Raw genomic sequence first — 18,244 nt, 5'->3', positions numbered from 1 at the left:
CATTAATAGTCAAAGGCTGCTGGGGACTCCAACAATTGTTCTAGAGAGCTTGGAAATATGAACAAGTTCCCCAGAACTTTGTAACAGTAATGATATACCTTCTACAGGAATTAAACATCTTCTAAAAAAAACTATTGTTAGGGTGATTTTATTTATGAATAAGTACAAAGGAGGCAAATTATTATTTTCCATGAATCATTTTTCTCTAATTTGCATTCCTTGTTGAAGATGAATCTGAATATGTCATATAATAAACTGATGCAGAGACCTTAGAGAGTCGCCTTTTATGTAGACTTGTCATCCCTAAATCCAGGCACAAAAGTCTTCAAATGATCTTTGATTACTTCTTTATTAAATTCATCAGTGGATTAAGATACATTTAATAACCTCCATAGCTTTCTTTTCTTGATTGGAGTATTTGATTAGGAATTTGTGCTTCTGATTTTGTCTTCATGAGTTTCATCTGTCATTGTAAAAGAAATCCTTTTCACACTTTAACGGACTAGCCAGCTCATAAAGACTAATTAGAATGTCTGTGCAACTTATAATTATCTGCTGTATCTGACTGAATTTCATATGACATTTCGTTCATTCATAGTGCTTCTTGCAACCCAAGAGATTTACATTACAAATTCAGAACAGGGGATGTGAGAGCTATAAGAGGTTGAAACACTCTAGTAACTTTACCTCAGACAACCGAGATGCAAAGTTCTGAAATAAGGTAGGTTGTAGCATTCGGAGCACCTGAACAGGATTATTGATGTCAGACAAAGTTTATACAACACAATCTAATTTGTCACAGCCCAAGAGTAAATAAGATACAGTGAGATATTTTTAGTGAAACTAATATTCAGTATCACACTCATGACTAAGCAGCAAGTCCATCGAGAACCATTTGCAATTGCAGAGCGCCTGACTCAGTGCTTCGGTCTTTTGCAAAGATACACTACAATGGGAAGCCTGGATTGGGCTGGAAGTCAGCTGCACACCCATCTGCTCGATGGCCAGCATAAACATACTCGGATAAATATTTTGGTTCCTTAGTCTACAGCTCCGTAATTGTCCCAAAATTTAGAGAAATTCTTGCACCTCTGCAAAGTAAGCTGTTAGATTCTGGGCCGTGTGTGGCTACGGTAGCAAAACTTGCACACTTCATGGTTTTCTATCCACTAACTTTCCTTCAGGCATTGCTTGTACTGTGATAAGAATTAATAATAAAAGAATGCTGAGATCATGGTCATGTGGTAAGAACATGGATTATGGCCATGTCTCAGATCAGGTCAAATGGGCATGGATTAATTGTGTATCACAATCCAGTCCACATTTTACAGAACTTTCTAATTTAGTGCCATCAAATCAAAAATGCAAAGTTCTACAATATTCACAATGGAAAATTCAGACTAGAAGACTAACTCATTACCACTTGTGAATGATTACTGTTACCAAATATTCCTCAGTGGCTAGGATTCTTATTGTCATACATTTCATATCAAGTTAATGAATACTTCTGAACAATTGCATGCAGCATCTTCCATGGCAACCATAACGATTAGACCTTGGTTGGAGCAGATATACAGTAAGTGGATATAATTAGGAAATTAATCCTTTCTTTTCAATATAATGAAGACCACTAATACATATCTATTAATTGTGGAAACAGGCATTGAAATTGGTTTTTAAAAACTATTTATATTCTGCAATGTAATTCATTAATATTTTATTACATAATTTTCAATTATTTATTCATCCAGTAAACATTGCTTAGCCCTAATTTAATGTGATGGCAAGAACAATTAATAGGCCAGTGCCAGGTTATTTTTTTGGATAATCTACCTTATAAAGTTAACAGCACAAGAAAATATTCTAGTGCAGAATTAGATCACCCACCATAAGCCACCAATAGTACTTTCTTTTATTATTAATTCTTATTGCAGACAACAGTACAGGCATTGTAGAAACAATTTGAACTACTTACATAATAATAAAAATAATGATTGGGTGATGAAAGGTTGAAATTGTCCATATCTAATCAGTCTGCCAAGAAGGTTAATCAATAAAAAGACATAACCAGATCTTGAATCTGGTCATTTTGTCAGGAAATGTAGAGGAGGCTTGACCCAGATACAGAGCAGGGGAGACGATTTAACGGTGAGCAATCACTCTAATAATAAACTGCAAAATAACAAGCCATGAGGGGCCACGAAACGAGAGAGCAGATAAAAGCACAACAAGCCAACAAGGTAACTGAAGGCTGGGAACAACTGATTGAGGTTGACTGATTTGATGGATGAACAAGGACTGCAGATGAGAGCTGGGTTTAAATAGGCTGCAGGTGATGAGTTGGAAATGAGTGGCAGATAACTTCAGTTAGCTGGGTGGAGACTGGGAGGCCTGACCACCTTCCACCCACCCCACAATGCCTCTTATTGCTGGCACGTGGTGGCCCAGGACAATCAGGCTGGGTCCAGTGGAACTCCTTGATGAGCGATGGATCCAAGATGAAACTAGTTGGCACCCAAGACCTCTCCTCCGGGCCATACTTGTCTCAGTTGACTAGGTACTGCATACCTCATCCATGATGATGTGAATCCATCAAATGGCAAACCACGTACACTGCATCATCTTCCAATATTCTGGGCTCCAGAGACGCAGGCTCGGGTACATTGAGTGGTCCTTGGACAATGGGCTTGAGACAGGACAGGTGGAAGGTAGTTATGATGCTGAGGGACAGTGGCACTTGAAGATGATAAGTGATTGGATTGATGCGATGGGTGATCTTGAACGGACTGATGAAGTGGGTGAGAGCTTGCAGGAGTCTGTGCCCAGGGGCAGATCACAGGTGGACTACCAGACACGGTCCTCAGGCCGGAGTAATCTAGCTAGGTGCCATTGGAAATTGGGCAGGCGGCAGTAAGGTGGTTAGCAGTTAGGATAACCTTCCATGCCCTTTTCCAAGCCTTCCGGAAGTGAAAAACCAGGGCACTGGTGGACAGGATTGGCTCCTCCATGGGGAACACTGGGGGCTGGTAGCTATGAAACACTTCAAAAGGGTGACCGGCCTGTGACAAAGGAGGTGTGTAGATCGTGGGATAGTTCAGCCCAGAACAGATACTTCGTCCATGTGGAAGGTTTAGAGGCGGCGAAGCATCACTGAAACTTCTGCACTTGTTGATTGGCTCTTTCTGACTGGCCATTGGTCTGCGGATGATAGAGGACAAACTCACTGAGGTATGGAGGAGGGAGCAGAAGTTTTGCCTGAAGTGGGTGATGAATTGTGTGCCCCTGTCCAACACAATGGAGATCCAGGTCCATGTCTCAGCTGGGGAGGTTTGAGGAGGGTAATGAAGTGGGCCACCTTGGAGAACCAATCCCCCACCGTCATGATCACCATGACCCCATTGGAAGGTGGCAATCCCATGAGGAAATCCATGGTGATGTGGGGCCACAGGCATTGAGGGATAGGTAGGGACTGCAGGAACCCAGAGAGCAGCTGGTTGGAGGAATTGGACTAGGCACATTGAGGGCAAACAACGATGAACTGATGTGTATCTGTGAGCATGGTGGGTCACCAGAAATGGCATCACAGAAAATCCAGGGTAAGTTGTGCACCCACTGGCAGGGAGGGATGAGAAGTGGGGGCCCACTGAAGTGCCTCAGAGCACATGGCACCCAGCACGTACATGTGGTTGTTAGGTGCATAAGCTGGAGCAGGCTCATACTGTAGGACCTGGTGGGCTTGGTTCTCAAGATCCCGGACAATCGGGGCAAGGATCTGTGAGGATGGAATCATGGAATGAGTGTTGACCTCTGTTTCAACTGGATTGAACTGTCATGACAAGGTGTCCATCTTAGTGTTCTTGGACCCGTGTCGGTAGAAGATTTGAATTGTGAAGCTGAATTGCTCGAATAGGAAGGCCCAGTGAGCCTGACGTGGGTTGAATGGGTCTGTTGAATGGATATGAGGCTCTGGCAGCTAGCCTAGATCAGGATGTGCCCAGTGCTGCCATCAGCCAATTTCTCCATTCCTCTAAGACCCATTTAATGGTAAGTCGCTCCCTGTATTCTGTTCCATAATGGCACTGTGCAAATTGAACTTGTGAGAGAAGATGGCACAAAGTTGTGTCTTCCCATTCAATCCTCACTGGGAGAGGATGGTCCCAGCACCCATGGCAGATTCATTCACCTCTTCCAGAAAGGGTCCAGAGGGATTCGGATGGCAGAGTATGGGAGTGGTGGTAAACCATCTCTTGAGCTCCTCAAAAGGGTGGTCCAGACCAGATTATCTGTGAGGGAGGTGAGGAGAGTGCCGGTTTGGCTGTAGTTCCTGATGACACAATGGTAGAAGTTGAAGAAACTCAAAAGGTTTGTAGCTGTATGAGGGCGTGTGGTTCAGGCAATTCAACAATGGCACATACTTTCTCTCAGTCCATGGTTATGCCTTGGGGTGAAAGGACATAACCTAGGAAATAAATGACTGGGGTGTAGAATTGGCATTTCTCTAACTTGTAGAATGGCTAGTTTTTGAGCAGAAGCTGAAGAACTGAACAGTCATGACAGACGTGATCCTGGGGTCCTTGGAGAAGATAAGGATGTCATTGAACACATACATGTCTTGGAGGATCTTGTGAATAAAGGCTTGGAAAGTGGCTGGACTATTGTAAAGTCCAAAAGGCATTACCAAGTATTTGCAAGATGTAATGAGTGCTGTCTTTCACTCATCCCACTGGAAGATGTTGATTAAGTTGTACAAACTTTGTAGATCCAGTTTGGTGAAGAACTGGGGCTCACAGGGTGTTTTGAATGCACAATCCATCAAGGGGAGAGGGCAACAATTCTTAATGGTGATTTTGTTGAGTCCACAGTGGTCAGTGCAGGGATGAAGACCACCACCTGTCTGTTTGACCAAGAAAACCCCTGCACCAGCCGAGGACCGGGATGGCTGTGGTGAGCATTTTGGTGATGTAGTCATTCACAGCTTGGGTATCAGCAAGGGAGGGAGAACAGCTACATCTGGAGGAGGTCAATCACACAGCTGTGTGGTTTGAGGTAGCAGGGTGCTGGCTTTCCTTTTACTGAAGGCGATGGCTAAGTAATGATATTGCTGTGGGAGCTGGGTGAGATCGAGAGTTTCCTCCGTCTCTGTGCCTTTCAGGGTGAAGTCAGCTGAGGCTGCAAGTAGATAGTCCTTCAGGTGGGTCCCCAACTCAGCATGACCAGATGCCCAGGCAAAATGACGATCATGAGTGGAGAACCGGGGTAACTCAAAATGAGAGGAGTGTTGGGTGAGTCAATAGTGCACACTTTGACCATCCCAGGCTGCAAGGGACATCCATCAATGGCACAGATTCAGAAGGGCGAGAGATAGGCTTGGTAGGGATTTCAAGTTACACCCACAGAGTCTGATCCAGAAAGTTGTCAGGTGCACCAAAATCCACCAGAACCTCCTGTGCGTGTAGATCTGTCAGGTTGTGGAGGAGGACAGAGAGAGTAAATCAGGCCATGGTGCTGAACTGAGAGGCTGGGGTGTGGGGGTGAGCCACTCGATAGAAGAGTTTTTGTCTCTACCTGGTGGTGTTGTTCTCCCAGATGCAGTGGACATTTGATATGTGGGTAGTCAGCTGCTCTGCAATAGACACAGAAGTTATTTCTTCATTGGTGCTCATGGGGGGGGGGGGGGGGTGCTAAGGGAGCTCTCCTTAGCTGCACAGGTTCTGGAGGCATTACTGATGAGGGTCCTGCAGCCAGAAATTGTTCTGGGAATAGAACTGGCATCTCCTGGGCAGACAATTCATTTTTCCAAGCACTCTGAGAGGCCATGAAGAACACATCTCAGTGGTGAATTCATAATATTTATTGCAGATTATGGTTTTATTGTCCCAGTTAGCAGTGGGCCAGGTCAGAGCTTGCTCAGTCAAGGGAGGTGATGAAGGCAATCCTGGCTAGGTCTGTAGGATGCAGCGATAACTTCAGCTGCAAGTGCAAGACACACGGGGACAGAAAGATGCTGCTTCAGGTTGCTGATCCACCGAAGCATTCAGGTATCAGAATCTGGGGTTCCAAAGGAGGCTGACTGGCACGGGGTTGTTGTAACGAGACGAAGAGTTGGCTGAGAGCATTGAGCAGATGGTCAATAGCTTCCTGCTGCTTGTGTACTCATCTCAGCTGACACCTTCTTAAACTCTGCTGGGTCAATGGCTGGTTCACCCACCCAGACAGGAAATGTAGAGGAGAAAGATATAGGTTCCAGCTTGTAAATGTGATGGTGTGACTGAGCCCTCAGAGCCAGTGGCATTAATAGAATCAAAAAATTGCAGAATATTAAAGACAAAGAAGAGGTCTATTTGCCACATCATGCTCCAGGAACTTCTCAACCTAGTTTGACCTTTGACATTTGATCCCTAATCCAGTAGGTCATGGCCCTTCAAGTACATATCCAGGCGCTTCTATGTAAAGAAGGATTCTCCTCACCAGTCTCTCAAGCAGTGAATATCAGGTGCTCCTAATCAGTGAGTAAAAAATCCCTCATGTCCCCTCTAACTTTTCTACCACTTTTTATATCTATGCCCTCAGTAGGTAATCTGTTAACAAAGCTAAGTGTTTGATTCTATGCAACACACACAAAATGCTGGAGGAACTCGGGAGGTCAGGCAGTATCCATGGACAGAAATAAACAGTTAATGTTTTGGGGCGAGACCATTCAACAGGACTGGAAAGGAAGTGGCAGTTCTTCTTTCCATATATGTTATGGATCAATTTTTAAAAGGTCTTTTCTGCTTAGCCTATATAGTCCTTTCATAACTTTATACATTTTAATTAAGTCTCCATCTCCTCCACTCAAAAGAAAACAGTCCCAGCTTACCCAGACCATCAGATGTTACACTTTCTTGACCTTCATAGTCTCCTTGAAAAAGTATTCCCTTCTCACTGTCTCAGGTCCAAGTCAAGTGGAAGAGAAGCATGTAGGAAGGCACTAAAATCCTCAAGACTCCACAGTAGGAACATGCAGAGGCCACTGACAAATTATAGGTCCCATCTACCCCTATCTACAGCAGAGTCAGAAAATTCCCCAGAGGACTCAACAGCCGCCTATGAACCCATGGATCAAGAGTGGGTGCAAGTACTCCTCAAGGGGCTGCCTAAGTACAAGGAGAGAGCACTGAGTAGTTGCAGAACAATAGATCTGCATATTTGAATTGTCAAAGTGTTGGGAAAGAAATTTGTAAAGGTAGGGTCTTTTCCCTGAACCCTGGAAAACAAACAAGTGCAGTTTTCTTGTATTCTTAGTAGAAAATCAATAAACACTTTGCCTCTTTCCTCTGCAGTTATATTTACACTTCAGGTTGATTTTGCTTCAATCTGTATTCAACTTGAAACATTATACACCTCGCCTGATTTTCTTATCAATACAGCTCTCCCTTGGAAGGAACAGTTACAATTGGCTCCCATAACTTTACGTAAATTCCATAATTCAAGATACAATTGGTGGGCATTTAGAAATCAAGGCAAGCAGCATGGATCTGTGAAAGGCAAATCATGCTAAATAGAATCTTTTGAAGTAACCAGTTGGATACTCAGAAGAATGTCAAGGCCACTGAGACGACACAAAGATGATACCAGAAATGAAAAGCTTTAGTTGTAAGAAGGAACTGGAGAAATCGAAGCTATTGACACTGGAACTGAAAAGGCTATGAGTATTCAGAATAATGAGACACAAGAAGAATAGTAGGATACCTCCTACTATTGTTCAGTGAGTCAATAACTAATGAGTATCAATTGAAGATTAGCAGGAAAAGTACAAAGGGCGAGGTTAGGAGATAGGAGAACTCATGGCTGAAGAAGAAAGAATGTCACTCTTTAAAATGGACCTTAATAATTATTTGAAGAGGAAAAGAAATTTTTACAGATACAGGGAATCCAAAATTAAATCAGCAAATGCTGAAAGCATTCTGGTCAGGTAGACTGTGGGGAAGAATTAATATGATTACTTTTTCAGGCAGATGAAATTTTTCCAACATTTCTGGGTTTGTTTAAAGAAATTAAAAATGAGACAAAAGATATGTGTTGAAGAGCCTAAAGGTAGAACAGATAAACAGCAGCTTGAACTGCCTCTTTGCCCCTAAAAGAGTTAATTGCCTGAATCCTTCCTTAACTGTTCTGGGTGTATTGCATTGCAAAACTTCACTGGGATCTTCTCATCATAATCTCTATGGGTACTTCAAAGCAGACTCTGACTGGGTTTGCACTTAGATGTTGAGGCAGCTCACTGTAACAGGAAACAAATAGTTCTAGAAAACAACCTTCAATCACGCCCAATCAAAATCATACGCAGACACCAAACGTTTCAAAAAATACCTGGGATTCAACTTTAACCAAGAAAGCTGCCTGTGCCAGCCCATGCAAATGCTGAGGGCCAAGCACAGATCTCTTAAAGATTCTGCAGGCACTGGGCTTGAGACATTACCCCAACTGAACAACTGAGACTAATACCCTCAACGATAATCCAGTCAGAAAGATCAACCTCCCCCCGCCCCCCAACCACTTCCAAACCAACATATCATTTGCAAAGGAAGAGAGGAGGTGGAACTCTGGGTGATCTCTTCCACAACATTGTAAAAAAGGGAACTTGATTTGGATAGCGAAAATAGGACAATGTAGAAAGAATGTGTTTTTTAAAATAAAGGCCTGAAGGCCAGACAATGATTATAAACAGAGCTTGGCATTTCCTGGTTACATCACATTGGCAAGGACTTTGGGAATGGAGAGCTTAATCATCCTTCTTGAGCTTGTGAAGTTTAGACACGAGTGGAAAGTGACTGAATAGTTCCCAATGCCAGAGAAATTCAGATCCAAAGGAAAACAGCTGTTCCTTGATCTAACTGTCCCTGTTTCATTACCGATGAGGACATTATGGTTCTGCTACAGGATACATATAGGAAATGACTGAGCAAAATCATGGCAGATGGAGCTTAATGTAGGGAAAATGTGATGTCATGGATTTTGGTAAAAGGAATCAAAAGTTTTATTGTCTAAATGGAGACAGACAGCAATTGAATGAAGTTCAGAGGGATCGAGGTGTTCTAATCCAATAAGTAGCTGAAAAGACAAATGGCATGTTGGTCTTTATTGTCACCCTACTACCAATACTACTACTACTCTACAACACCACTACATCATCACTTCCATTCAAAGTCACTTTATGTACACAGCATGCTAATCTTATTATCAATATTGTGTTCTTTATGCTTACTGTTTCTTTTACTACTTCATCGAATCTGGAGTAACTATAATTTTGTTTCCTTAACACTTGTGCACTGACAAATGACAATAAACAATCTTGAAAAAGTTAGAGTTTAAGAGGAGGGAGGTTTAGTTATAGCTGTCAGGATGTGTTGGTGAGGCCATACCTGGAATATTATGCACTGCTTTGGTCCTTAAACTATATAAAAGAATATAGTAACATTGGAGGCATTTTAAATCAGATTCACCCTGGTGATTCACCAGGCTACAATAAGATAGTTGTCCTAACAGGAGAGGCTAAACAGTGTCGTTCTTTACTCTGTGGAGTACAGAAGGATGGGTAATCTTATTCAAGCATACAATATCCCAATGAAGCTTGAGAGGGGAGATGTGATGTTCTCACTAGTGGAAGAGTCGTGGACAAAGGGACTTAGTGACAACATGAGTGAGCAGTCATTTCAAACTGAACTGTGTAGAAATTCCTTCTCTCAGAACATGGTGAATTTCTGGAATTTTCTCCTTATGAAGGGTGGTACTGACCAGATCATTAAAATATACTTAAAGCAAGATTCATAAATATTTGAAAGATTAAGGAATTGAAGCTGACACAGAAGAGGAGTTGAATCTTGAGGTAGGTCTGATATGATCCTACTGAATAGCAGTGCCGACTCGAGTGTTGGACTAGTCCTGGAGCAGTGACCTACTCCTGCTCTGATTTGCTTGTATTCTTGTACACTTTCTTGTCTCCACCATTTCTTCCTTTAAAATTTTGCTACCTTTTCAACCAAGCCTTTTCTTTTAAAACAAATCTATTTTCCAAATCTATTTTCTATCACCTGATTCAATATCCCTCTATAAAGCTCCTTATGAAATTTTGTCCGAAAAATGCATCAGCAAGTGATTTTTGTTGCTCTGTTTTCTGACCAAATGGGGAATGGTGAAGGGGGGCATTAGCAGAAGTTTGAGAAGTTGATGTTCATATCATCGGGTTAGAGGTTACACAGACAGAACACGAGGTATTGTTCCTCCAACCTGAGCGTGGCCTCATCGCAGCAGTAGAGGAGGCCATGGACTGACATGGTACAATGGACATGGGAAGTAGAATTAAAATGGGTGGCCACTGTGAGATGCCGCTTTTTCTGGCTGACTGAGTGTAGGTGCTGGGCAAAAAGGGAGAGAGACTATAATGTCCATAATGACTGAACTTGGGGAAAATGAATTAAGAAATCCTTTTGGCACAAGATAATGTGATTATCCTGTCTGTTCCCACTGTACATTTGAGTTGTAATGGACTAATGAATTAGCTAATTATTTCAACAGCACATCGAAGAATGTTAACAGCCAACCATTTCTGTGCAGTTTCAAAACACCTCCATCCCTCTATCAAGAAGGCCTCAAAGATTTCTGTTTCTTTCTTGACAAAAAAAAATCAACTAATTCTCTTCCACCACCACTCTCCTCTATCTGGAGAAACTGATCCTCACCCTGAACAGTTTTTCCCTTGGCTGCCCTCCTACCACTTCTTCCAAACTCGAGGGGTAGTCATGGGCAACCACTTGGGCCCCAGCTATGCCTGCTTCTTCATTGGCTACATAGAAGAGTCCATGTTTGAAGCTGCCTCCCACCACTTCTGAGCAGAACTGATTAGGATGGATGGAGGTTCTTGTTGTGAGATGCATTAACCAACATAGAGAATCATCAGCAGAGAGGACAGTAATTAAAGTTAAAGATAATGATTAGCCTTATTTGTCACACATATGCTAAAATGGATTGTTTACATCAACAACCAACACAGTCTAAGGATGTACGGCTGGTAAACTGCAAGTGTCACCATGCATCCAGTCATATAGATGCCTACAATTAATAACTCTAACCCTAGCTCATACATCTTTGGCATATGGGAGAAATCAGAGCAAAGAAGGGCCAAGACCATCCATAAATCAGAATCAGAGTCAGATTCAATATCACTGACATATGATATCTGCTGTTTTGAGGCAACAATTCAGTGCAAAGACATAAAGGTCTAGATAAATTGGGCAAAGGAAAGGAATATTGAGACAGTGTTCATGGACCGTCCTTAATGATGGATGCTTGCTTCTTCAGACACCGCCATTGGAAGAAGTCCTTGATGGTGTGGAGGGTTGTGCCCGTGGTGGAACTGGCTGAGTCTATATCTCTATGCAGCTCCCTGTGATCCTGTGCATTGGAGCTCCGTAACAGGCAGGACCCAACCAGTCAGGTTGCCTTCCACCATACATCCATAGAAATCCGAGTCTTCAATGACGTACCAAACCTCCTCAAACTCCTAATGAAGCAGAGCTGCTGGTGTGCCTTCTTTGTGATCGATTCAGATTTCTTTCTTTATTTGCTTATTTTTCATTTTAAGTAGATGGTCCAATGAGAGGAAGGACCGTGCTGGATCTGGTGTTGGGCAACGAGCCTGGCCAGGTGACTGTCCTTTCAGTAGGTGAACACTTAGGGATGGTGATCACAACTCTTTAACTTTCAGGATAGCTATAGATAAGGATAGATATGGTCCTTGCAGGTTCAGAGGTCAAGGAGGAGGAAATATATGATGGTAGATAGGTCCCCAGGTCTAATGGGATTTACCCCAGCTTACTGAGTGAGGCAAAAGATGAGATTGCTGGGGCCTTGACCAGTATCTTTGTGTTCTTTTTAGGCAAAGGCAAGGTCTCAGAAGACAGGTGAGTGACTAATATTGTACCCCTATACAAAAAGGAAATAAGGGAAACCCTGGAAACTATAGACTGGTGTGTTTCAGGTCAGTTGTAGGGAAATTTCTGGAGAAAATTCTTAAGGATAGGATATATGAGGATTTGGAAACCTTTGGCCTAATAGGGAGAGCCAGGATGGCTTTGTGCAAGCAAACAGTTTCTTACTGACTTGACAGGATGACAAGAGAGATTGATAAAGGTAGGGCAGTGGATGTTCCCTTCACAGACTTTGGTAAGGTATTTGACAAAATCCATCATGAGAGGCTAATTCAGAAGATTAGGATGTATGAGGCTTGATGCAAATTGGGTATTTGGATTCGGGACTGGCATGTGTATGGAAGACAGAGGGTAATGGTCAAAGGGATTTACTTGAGCTGCAGATCTGTAATTAGTGGTGTTCTGCAGGGACCTGTGCTGGGACCTCTGCTGTTTGTGACGTATGTAAATGACCTGGATGAAAATGTAGATGATGGGTTAGTAAGTTTGCAGAGGATACCAAAATTGATGGAGTTATGGATAATATAGAAGACAGGTAAAGAATACAGCACGATATAGACCAGTTGCAGAGATGGGCAGAGAAATGGCAGATGGAGTTTAACCCAGATAAATGAGGTGTTGCACCTTGGAGGGGTAAATGCAAAGAGACAGTACACTGTTAAGAGTAAGATCTTTAACAGTGTTGCTGAGCAGCGAGGTCCTGGGGTCCAAGTTCATAGCTCCTATAGGTTGATAGGGTGGTTAAGAAGGCTTAAGGAATGCTTGCTCTTATGAGTCGAGGCTTTGAGTTCAAAAGTCAAGAGGTTATGTTGCAACTTTAGAACTCTGGTTAGGCCACATCTGGACTATTGCATACAATTCTTGTCACCCCACTATAGGAAGGATGTTGAGGCTTTGGAGAGGGAGCAGAAGAGGTTTACCAGGATGCTGCCTGGTTTACAGGGCAAGTGCTATCATGACAGGCTGGACAACCTTTGGTTGTTATCTCTGGAGCGGCAGAGGCTGAGAGGAGATCTGATAGAGGTTTATAAGATCATGAGAAGCATAGACAGAGTAGACAAAGAGGATTTTTTCCCAGTGTAGAAATGTCTAATACAGAGGGCATGCATTGAAGGTGAGAGGGCGTAGGTTTAAGGTAATGCGAGGGGCAAGATTTTTTACTCAGATTCATGGATGCCTGGAATACGCTGACTGGTATGGTGGTCATTTGAGGCTTTTAAAAGATGTTTAGATAGGCACTTGAATTGGAGGGAGATGGAGGGATATGGACATTGTGTAGGTAGGTGGGATTAATTTTGGGGGGGGTTATTTAATTTACTTTTTAGCTGGTTCAGCACAATATTATGGGACGAAGGGCCTGTTCCTGTTCTATATTCTATGTGTAAATGAAAACATACAATGAACTGCATCGTCTGCATTAACAAACAACACAACCCAAGGATGTGCTGGGAGTAGTCCACAAGTGTCACCACATAGTGTCAACATCTGAGACTACCAACAACAGTGGTGTCATCAGCAATTGAACTGTGCTTAGCCACAAAGTCACGAGTGCAGAGGGAGTAGAATGGTGGGCTAACTACGCATCCTTGAGGAGCACCTGTGTTGATTGTCATTGAGGAGGAAATGTTATTACTGAACCACACTGGCTGTCAAGTAGACACAGTACTGAATATCAGAGTGTGTTTGACAGAACCAGATAAAAACCTGGATAATAAGCAATCCTGAAATTCAAATTAGGCTTCCTTTCTATACAAGGGTTAAAGTGCAATGAAATTTTCCAGTACGACACTCTGGCCCTAAACACAAAGGCAGTGCTTCTGATTAAGTTTTCTGCTAGCTCTCTCTGTGTACCAAGTAGCGTAAAGGCAATCTAAGCTGCCGGATCTCTGGCTGCTAGATTGCAATTTCTTTTAAATTCTAAGCAGGCTCAGTACAGCTGCTTGTGGTCCCAGCAAAACTAATTTTGAGCTAAGTACTCAAGTATGACTCACAACTTGAAATGGAAGTAATACAGTATAAAAATATGCCTTTCGGCCCATCACATCCATGCCAGCTTTTGGCCCATCTATATTAATTCTATTAGACGTTACTAGGGCAGTATCCTTTTCGAACGCAACACGAGTGAATCTGCAGATGCTGGAAATAAATAAAAAACACAAAATGCTGGCAGAACTCAGCAGGCCAGACAGCATCTATGGGAGGAGGCAATAATGACATTTTGGCCCAAAACGTCATTATTACCTCCTCCCATAGATGCTGTCTGGCCTGCTGAGTTCTGCCAGCATTTTGTGTTTTTTATCCTTTTCGGACTTGGCTATTTAAGTGCCAGTTTAAATGTCTCTTAAACAGATTTGATCACCTTCATCATGAGTTACAAACTGGGGTCAAAGGCTATCATGTTTGAGAAAGCAAGTCTTTGCCCATTATGACAAAATGTTCCATAAATTTCTGCTTACATCTTACTTGTAAGCAATAAACACTTTCCTCTTTATAAAGACAGATTTCTGAACAGTACAGTCCTACATTGTGAGGCTTATGTAAAAGATACATCTAATATCCAAGTTGGACAAATTATCAAAAATATTGGCGATGTAATTTGTATGCAGTCAGTTGTGTAAAACAAAATTGTAAACCCACCTAACGTAGAGCCATCCGAATTGCCTAAACTTGTATCCAGCTAGTATCTTACTCATTTTGTCCTCTTAGACAATTTGCTTGGTGTGAAACGGGCTTCTCCACTGTCAACGAGATCAGAGTTTATATACAAGAGACATGGTAAACCGGCACTAAATGATCACAAGTGTACCGCACCTATGCAGAAGGAGGTTAAAGTACAAATGTTCCTGTCATGAACAGCTGTTTTATCAACATAGTAACAGCCAAATATTGCAGTCATTGAGAAACAAGCAGTAGGATAGAGTGCATAGTGTGAACCAACAGGCAAAGTGGAGGATTCTAACATTGGCAGCTGAAGCTATCAGTATATTCTTTTGTTGCAACCTATTGCACACATCTAGATATTATTGCCACATAGAGGTTGTTGCAGAATTAACCAGCTGTAAGTCACTGTTTAAAATAGTTGTTTTTGAATTTGGAGTGCAGATTAAGAATCCTATATTGAGAACAGAAGGTACGAATCACTGGAAAACATTCAGCAGGGAGAAACTGGCTAGAACTGAAAAGTACTGGAAGTGGCGAATGCATTGTATGGAAATTACAATGTGTAATTAACCCAAACGGATTGACCTGGTGCAGGTTACACATAAAATTTCCCCTACTACTCATTACCACAATTGTGGCACGCGTCCATTTCCATCCAAGCTGTTTTCCCCCATTAGTGAGTATCCCTGAGGTAGGATTTCGTAAGTGTCTACTACCAGATGAAAATACCTCCCTCTTACTGAAGCTATGCCTCCTCTTTAAAGTTTGGATATGGTGTTGGAAGTCAATCCACAGGTTTTGGAAGCTTTCTGAGCAGTACTGAGAGCAGGTTCCCTGACTTTCTGATGTTGCTATAGAAATGGAGAGGAGGAGAGATTGAGGATGAAATGGGAAAGGGAGGATGAGGATGATGATGGATGCACACCACTTCCCTTAACTTTCCCTTGACTCCACCTTTCCTCTCAATCTCAGCCCCTACCATGTTCACATGATCTCCTTCCTTCTGTCACTCTGAGCAATAGGCCTGATCAGCTGGTTAAAAGACATGGATCCAGTACATAGAAAAGTTTAATTACTTGAGACATGTGATGAATGTTGCTGAAGATATTCACAATTCCCAGCTACCTACATCTAAATAGAAACATTAATTTCAAGTATACACCCCAAGTACTCTCCGAAGAACAATTGCATCAATTATGCCTCCTACCTATTGCTTAGATGCCTCATATGCAAACCATTATTCAAGACACGCAGCTTAAATACACACCCAGCTGTTCAACTCTGGCAGCCACATCATCCAGGCAAATTGCAGCACACGAACATGTGTTTCTATCTGTACGTTCAGGTTCTGCTGGCACGGAGACAATCTCCATGCATGTTAGGAGACACGAGCGACTGCAGATGCTGCAATCTGGAGAGGTTGAGCAGCATCCATGGCAGGAAAGAAACTGTCAACACTTTGGGTTGAAATCCTGCAGGTTTTGGGACCCAATTCAGGTTTCAGCCTGAAATGTCGACAGTGACTTTCCTCCCACAGATGCCGCTCAGCTCGAAGAGTCCCTCCAGCAGCTTGACACTCCGTGTGCAACAATTCAGTAGCCACAAAGAGAGGGAGTGCTGCCTAGTAATGAAGTAGAGTTAATTAGAGGCAATCCTATGCTCATGTCTGAAGTCTCACATTTTCTCACATCACAGAGGGGGCCTTTGAGACTAACAGGTTTACACCAGCTTTCGGAACAACCTCATCAGTGCCATTTCGCCACTTATTTCCCCAGAGTTTCCCGCCACCCACCTACATTGGGAGAATGTTAAAGGAGCTGCATAATCTACCAAGCAGCCTGCCTTTGGGAATGGGAGAGAACTGGGGCTGCAGTGAACCCTGTAGTCACAAGAAGAATCTACAGACTCCATAGACCAGAGTTGAAAAAGATACCCTGGCAGTAGCAACCACTGATGCACTCCCTCTCACCCCATTTCTTTTTTTATAGAGTCTCTTCCAATTTACAAGGTACATTAGGAGTAAAAGATGGACCTCTTCTATCCCCTCCCTCCTTCTCCCTTCAGTTTTCTTCTATCCATTAACCACCCCCAGCTCTGCCTGCTCAGCTCCAGGAATTAATAACTTCAATTAACCTGACAAGTCACAGCCAATGGCTCAGGTATTGGCACCTTGAGCTTGATGCATCTGAGGTGTGTCACTTAGCATCAGTGGGTTTGCAGCCGGGGAGGGTGAGTCAGGTACGAGCTTATTCATAAGGATGGAGTCTGAATGGAGGATGGCTAATGGCTCTGTTTTTCAAAATGCTTGGAATATTCTCCTATTTCCATGCAATGCCAAGGACTGTGGAGGAATAATTGTCTGGAGGCTGCAGCCCTTTGTTCTTTGAGCACTAAGACAGTAATCAGCAGCTCCTGCAGATAGAACGATCCAGGCAACATCTGATGACCAAGCTCTCGGCTTCCAGCATGCACACTGCAGTAAATCTCAGCTTGAAGCCATGATGCTCCTGGCATCCTGTTTCATATTTTCACTTTTTTTTATAACACATTTTCCATTGAGTCTATGCTGGCTCTCAGAGCATTTCCATCAATCCCATGCCCTCACTTGTTTACCTGTAGTCTTCAATCATATGCCCATTAACAGTTGCTGACTGTTCCATATATATTTATATATACAGTGCCTACATAAAGTACTCCACCCTTTGGAAGTTTTCATGTTTTATTGTTTTACAACATTAGATCACAATGGATTTACTTCGGCTTTCTTGACACTGATCAACAGAAAAGATTCTTTTTGGTGAAAGTGAAAGCAAGCTGCTACAAAGTGGTTTAAATTTATTACAGTTATTAAACACAAAATAGTTGATTGCATAATTACTCACCCCTTCCCAGTCAGTATCTAGTAGATGCACCTTTGGCAGCAATTACAGCCTTGAGTCTGTGTGGATAGGTCTCTATCAGCTTTGCATATCTGGACACTGCAATTTTTCCCCATTCTTCATTACAAAACTGCTCAAGCTCTGTCAAATTGCATGGGGATTGTGAATGAATAGCCCTTTTCAAGTCCAGCCACAAATTCTCAATTGGATTGAGGTCTGGACTCTGACTTGGCTACTCCAGGACATCAATCTCATTGTTTTTAAGCCATTGCTGTGTTGCATTGGCATTATGCTCAGGGCCATTGGATTGCTAGAAAACAAATCTTCCAAGACACAGTTCTCTTGTAGACTGCAACAGGTTTTCCTCCAGAATTCCCCTGTGTTTTGCTGCATTCATTTTACCCTCTACCTTCGCAAGCCTTCCAGGTCCAGTTGCAGTGAAGCATCCCCACAGCATGATACAGCCACTATAATGCTTCACGGCAGGAATGGTGTGTTTTTGATGATATGCAGTGTTTGGTTTACGCCAAACATGGAATTCAGTCTGATGGACAAGAAGCTCAATTTTAGTTTCATCAAGCCATTAAACCTTCTTCCAGCTGACTTCAGAGTCTCCCACATGCCTTCTAGCAAACTCTAGCTGAGATTTCATGTGAGTTCTTTTCAACAGTGGCTTTCACTTGCCATTTTCCCATAAAGCTGCGACTGGAGAAGCACCTGGGTAACAGTTGTTGT

The sequence above is a fragment of the Hemitrygon akajei genome, chromosome 3 (genome assembly GCF_048418815.1).
Source record: "Hemitrygon akajei chromosome 3, sHemAka1.3, whole genome shotgun sequence".
Classification (NCBI taxonomy): Eukaryota; Metazoa; Chordata; class Chondrichthyes; order Myliobatiformes; family Dasyatidae; genus Hemitrygon; species Hemitrygon akajei.
This window is presented reverse-complemented; position numbering follows the sequence as displayed.